We start from the raw sequence: 13,263 nt of genomic DNA on the forward strand, positions 1-13,263 counted from the left end.
TACAGTAAAGTTTGAAATCATAAAAACTGGTAAATTAACACAAGATACCTTACAAAATGTACTCTAATTTCTAAAACATCTGAAATTATTTATTAATACAGGCAAAAATAAAATTTTAAATGGAAGGAAGGGCCTATACAATTGCCCTGTTGCTTGAAAGGAATGCATTAAAATGTAAAACATAAAATTAAGCAGCAAATTTTCTTAGCTTATATTTTATATATAAATTTTAGCAGACATGCTAAGAGTAACCTTTATCACATTCAAAAAAGAATTACGTGTAGATTGGCGTTACATAATTTTAATTTGCCAAAGGCTGAAACAAAACCATTGAAGGAATTAAGCTCGCTGAAGTTTGCTATAACAATATTTGAATTTGCCTATTATTAAATTAAGCAAATAATTTCTTTTGCTAAGGAATACTAACCTTTATTCAGATGTCGCTAAAGCACAAGTTCTTTTATTTATTTTAACTCTAACTTTTGAAAATTTTTTTCAATTACGTATTTTTAAAATCTCTTTAAATCTAATGTGAGTTTTGTTTTATTCGCAGTTTTTTACCCAAAGAAAAAGTGCGCTTTTTTTTTTTTATAAATCAAGAAAATTGTACAGCTGAGTATAATAAATGTTTATGTTTTACACTGCTTACAAAATAAACAAAATTCATCTGAAACTAATCACTAGCTCTGCATTAGCAGTCAATAGTAGTACTAACAGAAGCAAAATTAAAATACAGTTAGGACTTTTACAATGTTTGGCAATGGCATTTGAAGATTACTGAAATTTTTAAATCACTGGCTGTTAACTGCTGTCAGATTTCTTTCACGTTTTTGTAGCAATTAAATTCCATAATAATTTAATTGTTGTTAACTTTAATTAAAGGGAAAAATTGACATTTTGTTTTCTAAATGATGTTATTTTTTAAGCATTATTTCTCTACATGTTTCGCATTCGTCTCACTTCGCAATTAAGGGAAAGGATGTTTAGTACGTGTTGATATAATCAAAAATTCAACAGCTTTTCTAATAATATCGTTGTACAGTGTTTCCTTTATTCCTCGGGATCAGTATTAAACTCTGAAATGCTTTTTTAATGGCTTGCGCATTAAACCATAATTTTTCAATTTTTTTCTCAACTTTTCAATTTGTCACCCGTTTTAGGGAATTCAGGTTTCCTTTAACCTTGCATCAATGATGTATTAGAAGTCCATTCAATGCGATTTGTAGCCATTGCTCGAATACGCGCTGAAATTTTTATGTGTTTGTTTAACTTAAAGTTTATCGAATTACTGTTCATTAAAACTTATCAGACAGTATGAAACAGGCTGGTAATGATTGAAGACTCTTCAAAGTACGAGTATTTATATTAATGGGTTTCACATGCGCAGATTTCTTCCACAATGTATGTAAAGGCATACTCTTAAAGCACATGGTACTTGCGCGCTTTGGAGATCATTGTTAAGTAAAAGCTCATGTGTTTTGGTTACTTGCTTTTCAAAGCGCTTTTTTATTTAAACCCTTAGCGTCACTTTAAATTCTTTCAGCGCCTATCTGTGGGCGATATCTGTGTTCATTTACACAGATTGTAAAACTGTGTAAATGAACCTATCACCTACTTAACTCCAATTTTTGATCTGCCAAAATTTTGATCTGATGAATCTACTGATTTTTATGTTATTGAGTAATAAACAACCAGGCAGACTTCCGTTTCGCAAATGAAAAATGTTTTAAAGTTGTAAAATATCGAACTTCGTATAGAATTTAGTGAAAAATATATAAAGAAAAGAAATGGCTGTTTGACTCTGAATGCATTAAAAAATACATTGTTCGTATTAAATGTACCAACTAAGGCAGTACGATGTTTTTCTGTCAACTGTGTCACAAGATAGAAGGTTTTGAGAAAACAAAATTTCGAACACCCAATAGATTTGTGTATTATTTCGTAAGTACAAATTGTGGCAATTTCCTCAAGAAATCGCTTGACAATTCTTTTTGATGTGACACCATTAAAACGCTAATTACTTTTATTGAAGCTCAACTTTCACCAATAGTTTTTCTAACCCTAAGAATTTGAAGTTTATTTTTCTTTCAGATGGGACAACATAAAAAGAAAACGCAAAAGAAGTTACTAAATGTTCTGCGATACGTGGTATTAAATGAATCTTGTTAAACGGACCAAATGATGACCCGTTTATGTTCTAAAAGCACAGAAACATTAAGTATTTAATAAGTCGGAAGCGTGCAAGCAACTTGTTAATGGATTTATAGATAAATATACACATTTTCTTACACTCAGAGTGATATGGTAAATACTAAGTCTCTGAAATAAGAAACTTGCTAGTATTCTTCAAAATGACGATTTATTTCTGCACAGTTTTAATCATATTGCTTTTTTTATAAAGACAATAAGTATCTTTAAGGGAAAATAATATTAATCTGAAGTCAGTAAAAAGAAATCAGTTTTAAAATTTAGAAGGTCATCACCATGTTGAATTAGCTTGTTTATATAATTACTAAAATTTTAGAAAGTATAATCCTGTCATAGAATGAAGATATTCCTCCGAATACAATCTCGTATCTGTTTTGCAAGATAAATCCTACACTTGAAATTAAAACGAATGAGTGTTTAATGGTTTAGTACTTCTTTGAAATATTGAAATACCTCTTTGTGTCAAACAATATATGTATATTAGTAACAGAAAATTGATAAACTAAACCTTAAAAGAATTCTTTCTTTTTTTATTTTTGAGCAATTAGTGTTATAATAACATGAAGTTGAAAAGTTATATTGCTATACGTATTCAGAGAAATATTATGGCAGAGAAATAAAGTGAACATATTCCTGTTCAAGATACAGTGGGATTTAAATCTTACATTTTAAACTGCTTTATTTTCCTGCAAAATTTTGAAATAATATAATACAACTTTTTAAAAAGTTTAAAATATTTTCAAGGAAATTAAAAAAGTGAAAAAATTAATTTTTATTTAAAGCTCATAAAATAATTAATCAACTAAAAGATAAGTAATATATCATATCGTTTCATGGGAACAAGATTTTAAATAATTCTCTATAGAAAATTTGTTTACAAATTAATATCACGAGTGAAAAAAGCATGGGGTACGTTTGATAAATTGAAAAAGATAATGGCTTATACTTTTGGCTATGCAATTCGATTAATAGATTTTCGCTATTTGGAAGCCTAAGATTTTTGTAATTAGTAATAAATAAATTTTGTGATTTCTTTGCAAGTAATTCCTTTTAGCGAGGGGAGGGTGATCAATAAACAAATAAAATAAAATTAATGCTAAAGAAATCTAAATGGTAGCAAGAAAAATAATGTGATGTAAAGACAGTATAACCTTGAAACTACGTTTCCGAACGATGTTCAAGGAAAAATCGATTACTTCCCTGTTTCATGCTATACAAATAAAAAAATATAGAAAATCACCCGAACAATACCTTTTTATCATTATTATTTTGAAAGAGGGCAAAATATTTTTCACAATCTGAGAAATTTTCAGAACTTTTTAACGGACACAATTTTTGCTGTTGAAATTTTAAAATAATAAAAGATCAAACTAGTCGAAAAAAACCTAGCGATTTTCAAGCATATACCAAGAAATTAGAAACTATGTGAAACGTTTCATGTAAATATCACATAGAAAAAGTTTTTTCTGGTCTTCCCGGTTTTGACCTGGAATAAACAGTAAAATTCTGACATATTTAGTTTGCTCGTTAAACGAAGATATGTACCAAAAATCGTTTCAGCATTAAATTAAACAATATATAAATCAAATTTTGGAAACATCCTTCCGTCACATTTTATTATCATCCGCAAAGAGTGTGCGTGCAAAATTTGAATTTGATTGTTTGTCAGGAAGTAGTTTAAAATTCTACTACCAGTTTTTGGCCATAGCATTAAGCTCTATGAATGAGCGAAATGAAAGCTATAAAATGATGGAGTAAAAGTCAGAAGAATTTTAGGAAATAAGGATGTTGGGAAGTTTACAAAATCCCTTCTTTGTAGTTAGTTTGCACTAATTTTCACTGCAATCGAATAAAATTATTTATTCAAATTTATTAAGTTATTTATCATTTATTAGAATTTTACTGGTATTACAGAGTCAACATCCAATTTAACCGGGGTGCTGTTAATGTGAGTTCCTTTAGAAAACACAAGGAAGAGGAATAATTCATACTGATATAAATAAAATAAATATAATAAAATATATATTATTACTTGTTTCCAGTGTAGAGACAGTCATTTAGTTGGAAGCAGGAGACATGAAAAATGTGCATAGCCCTCGCCGGGACTCGAACCTCGGACCTCTCGAATACGCGCCGAGTGTGCTGACCTCTACACTGCGAAAGCATACTAAGCAGGCGGGAGAAATACCTTATACACCCCACCTTTAAAGGTGGATTGGGGGCTAGAGGTGGATTGGGCCCAATTGCCAAATCCTGGTGGTGCAGAATCATCATCTACCACCTTTTTTTTTTTTAGTTCGGGCACCACTGTAGAGTCATTTAGAATTTTTCATTATCAGGAAACGGAAAAATTGGACAATGCTGTCGCCAGGATTCGAACCTCGGACCTCTCAAATATGAGCCGAGTGTGTTGACCACTACACCACGAAGGCATGCTAAGAAAGCGGGCGAAATACTTTATGCCAGATTAAACTGCACTTGTTTGAATACAGTTTAACTGCACACAATACATTTTAACTTGTTGAATACAGTTTAACTTGTTGTTTGAATACAGTTTAACTGCACTTGGAGCAGTCTGGAGAAAAAACTTATTATTACATAAATTAAATCAGCATTCGAAACAAAAGGAACAAAATTTAATTAAGGAAGGAAAAATATTAATTATTAGAAAAGACACTAAATCTTAAAGAATGTAGTTGCAAGAAAATTTAGATAATGCTATCGATTTTAAATTCGTATATAAAAGTTGGTTGAAACTTTTTTTGGGCAACATTCAAATTACACTGCTGGTATCTTACTTACACATTTTAATTTCAGAACAGCATTTTTGGTTTATGTTGATAGTTTGTGACAGTAATTTTCCGTCCTTCTGAAATGAATAAACTTAAAAAATCTCCTTTGACAAAGATGGGGCAATTCACTCCCAGTAAACGAGGAGCTGATTGTGTTAAAAATTTGTCTCTTCTATTTTAATCACAACTCTGAAATTTTAGGAAGTTTGTCGAATAAAATGCTTAGGTATTTTTACAAAGTTAAATTCGGAAGTATAATATTTTGAAGTTTTCTCTTTGGATTTGGTCCCTGACTAAGGTCTCTGCTTAAGGAGTTTCAGAGTTTTTGAATTATTGACGAGCATGACATTGTACTAAGGCACCAAGGTTCGACGGTACTGTACGAGAATTTAAAAAGGACGAAAGTAAACTTGCTTTAAAAATTTACAGTAATGCTATAAAAGGTAGCAGAGTAGTGTCCCGATGCGCGTTTTCGGATTTTACGAAGCGAAATCTTAGTTGGAAACAATCTGAAACGTGTTGTCAATATTTAAGATTTTGCTGTAGAATGTTCGAGCAGCTTCAACAAAACCGTCCCTGACATATGAAATATTCAGTTCTTCATGAATTGTTAAATTTTTCCCGAATCAGGACTATCCGCGAATTCATGGGTATTTATGATTTATATGTGGAATCTGAAATTTGCTGAAGTTAATTTATGGGAATATAAGCAGTATAAAAATCAAATATAAGTTATATGTATATATAATATCATGTATATGTATATGCAGTGTGATTCTGAGCCCAAGAAACTTACTGTCGGCATCTGAAACGTGTTTTTGGGTAATTAAAGCTTTCAATATTTGAGACATTTTAAAAAGTAACTCTAATGTGTAAAACTTTACATCAAAGATCACTCCGGTTGACTCACTGACACAGGAGCAGTTTTTACATTTCTAATGAGACTGTTGAAAAGAATTATCACGGTTTTGTCAAGGTTAAGTAAAATTTCGTATTATAAAGACTAGACTGAAAGTTGATTTCAAGTGCTCGTATAAATTAAATGAAAAATTCATTTCGAAGGAAGGATATCAGTACTGTATTCTTACCGTGCTGTTATAATCTACAATATCTATAATAAAATTTTCACTTAAATGAAAAATAGGATTTAATGTGAAAGAGAGTCCTAGGGGAGGTTTTCTAAGATAGCTTGACATATCCTGTTTAATTTCAAGGTAAAAAAATAACCAGTATTAATTAGAATAGTTGGCGCAAGTTTGTAAACTCATTAAGAGTAAGTTATAGGAATAGTTTCATAAGTTACTCTTAATGAGTCATAAGAGTACATACATAATTCAATAGCTTACATATACTTACATAATATAATTCAATAGTACTTACATAATTCAATAGCAAATATGTTTTATTTTTCAGCTATGAGAAACTGTTACTTTAATGCAGAAATATAGCATGTAATTTAAAAGTGTAAATTATGCATTTAAAATAATTTTTTTTTCATTTTTGACTATATTTTTAACATATGTTCTTCCCCTTTTGCAATTTAATAAAAAATCAAAACCTAAATTTGTGTAATATATATATCATAAAAGTTAATGAAACTAAATATTTCATAAATACTAATTATTTATTGCTAAGAATTAATTTATAATTTATTTATAATTTATTGCTAAAGTAATTATTTATTGCTAAGAACAGTAGAACTTCCACTCACTCATGGGATTAGCGATTTTATCCGTTATTGAGAAGTATTTCCTCATGCATTTGCTACTTTAGGAGTATGGAGATCAGGAACTGTCCATTAATGAGGAATGTCTTCTAAAATGGAATGTCCTTTTAACGAAGGCTCGACCATAAAGCATGCCAGTAATCAAGCCATCATCCAAAATAAATGATTCTGACTATTTTAAGATCCTAAAATTAAAACTCATTTTAATATAATCATTAATGTATTTTAAAATCGTCGTACTTTTAGAAAATTTTATTACAAGAAATCTCACATTTTAAACAAATTTTATCTGCACTATCTGGTTCTATTTTAAAGTAGAGATGTCAGAAATTCCTGTTAAATTGTTTAACTCTCTGAACTCAGCTACTGTTAAATATTTGTTTCTGTTTTTATATCTCATACTTCATTTTTATCAAATTAAAAGAAAAAATATTACTAGAAAAGAACCATACGCATAATGTTTGTGGCGTGTTCTCTTTCCATTTGCGAGGACTCACACCTAGTTTACATGTCAGTGTTGAATTAACAACAACAATTGTTTTTTAAATAAGCCTTTAATTAAAGTACTTATGTATTTATTTTTAAACAAGACAAATAAATGCTCATCATACATGCAAATTAAAGTAAATTACCGTATAAATTAATGTAAAATACGCTTTTTACTTTTATCAAAATTTACCATAACAATTGATAAATTAATACAATCGTATTCGGTCCTATATAGTGTACCACTGTGTAGTGTGAGTAAACTAGCTATATGTTATAAATCCAAATATGCATAGTGTGTACGTGCGTTCAGGTCTGTTTGCAGATACAATTTGTATTATAGTAAGTAATGTAAATACTTTTTCATTTATTCTATGAATTAGATATTAACGACTATAAACACAAACAAGCAATCAAAATTAGGTCTATTTAGCAAAATTCCACAAAATATCAAATATGATCTTGTAGAGACATTAGGATATTTTTGGGATGAAAAAAATCCTAATGTCTCTACAAGATGAAACATGATGAAACATGATGTCTCTACAAGATGAAACATGATGTCTCTACAAGATGAAACATGATGTCTCTACATGATGAAAAAGAAGAGATGAAAAAATTAGCAACCGCCTTCGCCGGGAATCGAACCGCGGACCTGTGGAATACCGGCTCAGCGTGCAGAACCACTACACCACGAAGGCACGCTAGGAAGGTGGGAGAAATGCCTTATAAATCATCATCATCAGGGATTTCATAAAAGAAAGAAAAACAGAATATAGAGAGAAAAAATTTAAAACAGAAAGATGCATTGTTTAATTATTATACAGAAGAGGATATAATCATATTCAGCATCTATAAATAAAAAAAATGAAACTCTGGATCGGTCTATAGTAGAAAAAGAAGCAAAGAAAGACGAAAATTAAAATGAAGATGAGTACACAAAATGAATTGTTAAAAAATTATGCGAAAGAAACATCAACAACCTCAACATCTGTCAATGAAAAAAAGAAAGCTAAAAGAAATCCAGATGAGCAATATGGCAGAAGGAAATTAACAATTAAAAGAAAAAGGCAAAAGTTAAGACAAACAACATCGATGTTTGAAATATCTACAAAACTGTGATCAAGCTATGAGACCAACATATTTTACTCTAATTATGAAAACCAACATATTTTACTTTATTTGAAAACAAACTACTAACAAACATACGCTTAATAAACACATCGAAAGTAATCACAGAAACTGAAAAGAAAATTACAAGAAAAGCTATATATTATTGTAGAAAAGCAAACGATAGAAAAAAAAATCATAGTGAATAAAATCTCCATTTTGAAGAACAATTATATTGATCAAAACTTTTCTTAATAATCTGCATATAAAATGCAAACGTTTCGCTGTTAAATTTTTGTACGACCTCTAAATATGATTTGCGAATTTAATGTCAAATACCTTAATCAATTTTTGTCGTACAGGAGTAAAACTTTTCGCGTTTAATTTTTATAACAAGTACAAAATTTTCCTAAATGTAAGTATAGGAGCTGGGGAAACATACAAAAAGTTAGATTTCCTATTTTAATAATTTTTTTTTAAATTTAAAAAATACTAAAACAAGAATCTTCGTGGCTTTTAAAACAGAACTGGATTTTCCTTTGTCAATGTTAATTTTCCTAAATTCTGATGCATTCTTTATTAAACCTTAAAATTTACCCTCAAAGAAACAAGGAATTCCAAAACAAAGGGTAGAGAGTGAGTTTATAAATCTCGTTTGACTACGGTTTATGCGGTCTTCTCTTAAGTTTCAGATTTTAACATCAGGTCCGCATCGAAAGATTTTAGGACCTGAGGCAAACCTTAAAATTAAGCATTCTAAATATTTAAATTTTACATCCTATTTTTTAGCCGAATTAAGTGCCTCATTCAGCCTACATTTGGCATGGCTCTAATTAACATCACAAATAAATAAGTTGCTTAGTTGATGAAGGCAAAACACGCTAGGGCTATCTATCTAAAAGGAGGAATGCTTTCGTGGAAGGTCTGGTAAGGGAAATTAGTTTGTATTTCCATTACACATGTGTAAATCCTAGAAAACAACCATCGCATAATATATTATTTTGAGATTTAAATCAGTTCGAATTACCAGGCTTCAGCAGGTTTTATCCATTTGCCCAGTGGTGGAAATATAAATAAGGTTTTGTATAAGCATGTCAGCACAAGACATACAAAATGTATGCAAAGGGCATATATGGAACTAATAACTTATGTTGCAAATAAATCTTTTCAGACTGCTTATGGAAGGAAATTAAGCTTATCATACAATTGCCCCCTCTAAGGGAATCTTTAAAGTCTATAACACATCCATGGAGGAAAAAGACCTATTACTACATCTATTAACCACTTATGCATCCTAAATCTAGTATACCCTTCTAATGTCCCCTCTCATGGCATACAGTTTAATTTAATGATTACAAGGATTAAGTTACTCAAATAGCCTCTTAAGAGTGCGTGTTTTCTTAAAGCTTTCTATTGAAATGACATAATCAAATCAAAATAGAGTTATGGAGATTTTTTGCTCCCGATGGTGGGCTCTAGCCGTTTATATGTATTGGTCCCTACTAAGGCCGGGAGCGGTGGTCACTTTATTACGGAGGCACCTAATAGGTGGGCCACCGGTACCCCCTGTAAAGGGACAGACAATTTACACCCATGCCTTCTCTAGATTCTCCCTCGGGTCCTTCGGTACGGCAGTCAGAGTCACTAACCACTTTCCCGTCTAGGACATATATATATCCCAGAAGGGGGAAGTGGTTAGTGAAGTTAGTGAATTTATATATATAAATTCAGCTGGTTTTATGAAGGAAAAGCGCATGTGAAATTCATTCACGTGTGGTCTAAGCTTTCCTCTTAAGGAAGGGATAAGAAGCGTTTGTATTCATAAAGTAGATTATTTGTACGCTCATAAGGGTATTGTAAATTTGGAAAACCTAGATAAGTAAATTTAAGACTATAAAATGCCCCCACCGGGGTATAGCGGTTAGCGCCGCTGACTGCGTGTCGAAGGGCCCGAGTTCGAATCCCGGAGAAGGCATGGATGTTTGTAAATGTATAGTGTCGGTGCGGCATGGCGGCACTTTAAATATGTGACGAGACGAAAGTCCTCTCGTGTGGTTTTGAGGAAGGGGAGAGAGGTGGGAGACCCTCGGACCCGTTCCCCCGGGAGCTCTCCATCAATATTGGGAGCGGCACTGAGCTAAATCAAACTGTCACCTGAATGATGCTCAAGGTTGTTGCCAACGGCAGGCATAATTTAGCGCTCCTCGCCACGAGAAATTTCGTGGGCTTGGGCTGACTACGTCAGACAAGTGAGTATAAGCAACAACAACAAGACTACAACATAAAAGAACTAGACCCTTTCAAATCTGGAAGCACTTCGCGTTGAAATATATAATAATATAGATTAAGACATGTAATAAGATATTAATTTTTTGATAAGTCTTATACTGTATTTTTCTAATTCATAATCTACATTTTAGCGAACGTGTATCATTGAACTGCTGATAAATAAGCCACGAGAAAGCTGCAACTGTAAAGGATTAATCATTTTTGTGAAGTTTAATAAATTAAAGCACGCAATAAAAGTTAACATGTCTGTATCTTTAAGCAGGGTTTTATCTCTAAGACAGATTTTATTTGCTCTTCCCCTAACTGAAAATGAATATAAAGAGATACCAGGGTAGATTATACTTAGTACTGGAATGCACTCCGGCTAGAATGGATTTCTTTCTGAACTTGAGAAAGACCAAACTTAGTTTCCTGAACTCGATCTCAAGTTAAGCATATACATACATAAGTACACACACACTAATTCTTTGAAGTGTTGAAAGAAAATGAATGATTTCGTCTAGGGCCAGCTAATAGCTTAATCATGTACTATTTATTACCCGTACCTTTTGCATATGAATAAAATTGTATTGCACATTCTTGAATTTAATCTCTAGAATTTCATTGCTTAATTACCAAGAAATTACTTTGAATTTTTAGTTTACCTATTTTTAACTTTTATAGTTTCGATCTAAAATTTAAAAGAAATCAGATGTGTTTCAAAACATCCTTTCACAATAAGCAATAAGAAATAATATCACATTTACTTTCGTAATTCTCGGCATTTTTCTCTAATTTTACCACTTAAAAACAGAATACGGAAAACTACACGATGTACATCAGTTCTCAGGAGGAGGAGGATGAAAGAACTTGTACAATAAAATATACTCTAGAGAAGATGAGGTTTTTTTTTTTCCAAGGACTATTATTCTTTATTTACTAAAAATTTTCAAACTCCAGGTACAGTGTCGTTATAATCTATATAGACGTCATTTCTCTATAAAAAAGGAGGAAGAATGGCATTTGTTATGAAAAGGCAGAAGCACTGAAATGCTTGCGTAAATCACGGCAGTCTTATAAATTGCAACAAATGAATATTCTTATGGTAGAGAATTCTGAATTAAGGGAATAAACAGAAAATTATGCGAATAAATTAAAAATTCTATATTATGCTCTTAATCTTCCAGGAATCAATATGAGGAAAATACGGTGTATTATTTTTAATTTAAAACAAGCAGCTTTAAAAAAATCAGATATACTAAATCGATAGTTGATAAAAAAGTTATTCTATAAAATTTGAAAAAATATTGAATAAAATATAAAAAAATATTATAATAAATAATTATAATATTAAAAAATATTTCCAGTTGGTTACATTTGTAAGTAAAAAGCTGAGATTAAAAAATAAAATAAGAGATGTGAAAATAAATATATAAGCTGATACTTATATCTGCTTTGCGTAAGAACCAATGCAGAAGTGTAACCTAAACTACACAACGCTGCTCTAAATACGAAGAAAGCTACCAGTTATTTTAAAACGATGCAAAATGTTGGACCTACATACTACATAAAGTTATTTTTCTCCTCGAACAGAAGCTATTCTACATTAAAGAAGAATAGAATTAACCGCAATACTGATAATTCCTTTTTATGATAATTCCTTTTTATGGCATGGTCATAAATATGAGATAAATTTGGCTTACGGAGATGCTTACGGAGCAGAGCCCTGTCAACAAATGTTAACGCCTTAGGTAAAACTCAGAATTACTTTCTGCTCAAACGTATTTTTACGACTTTCATATTCAGATTTCATTCATTATATTAAAATTTCGAACTTCTTAAAGTTTCCGAACTTCTTTCTTCTTAAGTAAAGAGCCTCAACCATTTCACCTCTACACAGCTCTTCTAGTGAGCCATACTATATAAACAAGCATATATCTTACTGGCGAAATGTGAAATCTGACATTATGTAGAATACCTACATACTCGGTTCACTCCTGGATTTGGAACTGTATATTCTATCCAGTACCGGCACTGTATACAGTAATTAAATTTTCACACATTATACTGAACTAATATATTACTAACACTTTACTGAACTAATATAACATTACTGAACTAACACATTTACTGAACTATAATTCATATTAAAGCAAACACATTGTTGAACATACGCACTAAATAAAGAAGAGAAAAAAATAATAAAATAATACAATTTTATTAAAGATGAGATAACCAAGAGAAGAGTCAAGCAGTTTTAATTTCTCAAACAAATTATTTAGGTGAAGAAAAATAATTTGGAACATAATTTAAATATAATTTTAATTCTAATTTAATTTGATATAGGTCTCATAGAAAAATTGCTTTTTTTATATTACAAGAAATACTGAACGGGTCCCTTGAAATTTGTAGCTTTCCTATAAGAGACAGATTTTAAATTTCAAACCGGTTTGATCAAATCACATTTTAAATTTCAAACTGGCTTCTTCAAAACCACACATTAAATTTCAAATTGGCTTTCAGTTTGCTGAAATATCATTTATTACTTACTAATACTATTTCTTTAAAAATAAAAACCACTTTCATGAGATCTAATAGTTTTATCATAGATTAGCTATATCTGATCTAAATCATATATCATATATTAGCTATATCTGATCTAAAAATTACATT

The sequence above is a fragment of the Stegodyphus dumicola genome, chromosome 1 (assembly GCF_044657685.1).
Source record: "Stegodyphus dumicola isolate Sdum_Otavi_A_Nest chromosome 1, ASM4465768v1".
Lineage (NCBI taxonomy): Eukaryota > Metazoa > Arthropoda > Arachnida > Araneae > Eresidae > Stegodyphus > Stegodyphus dumicola.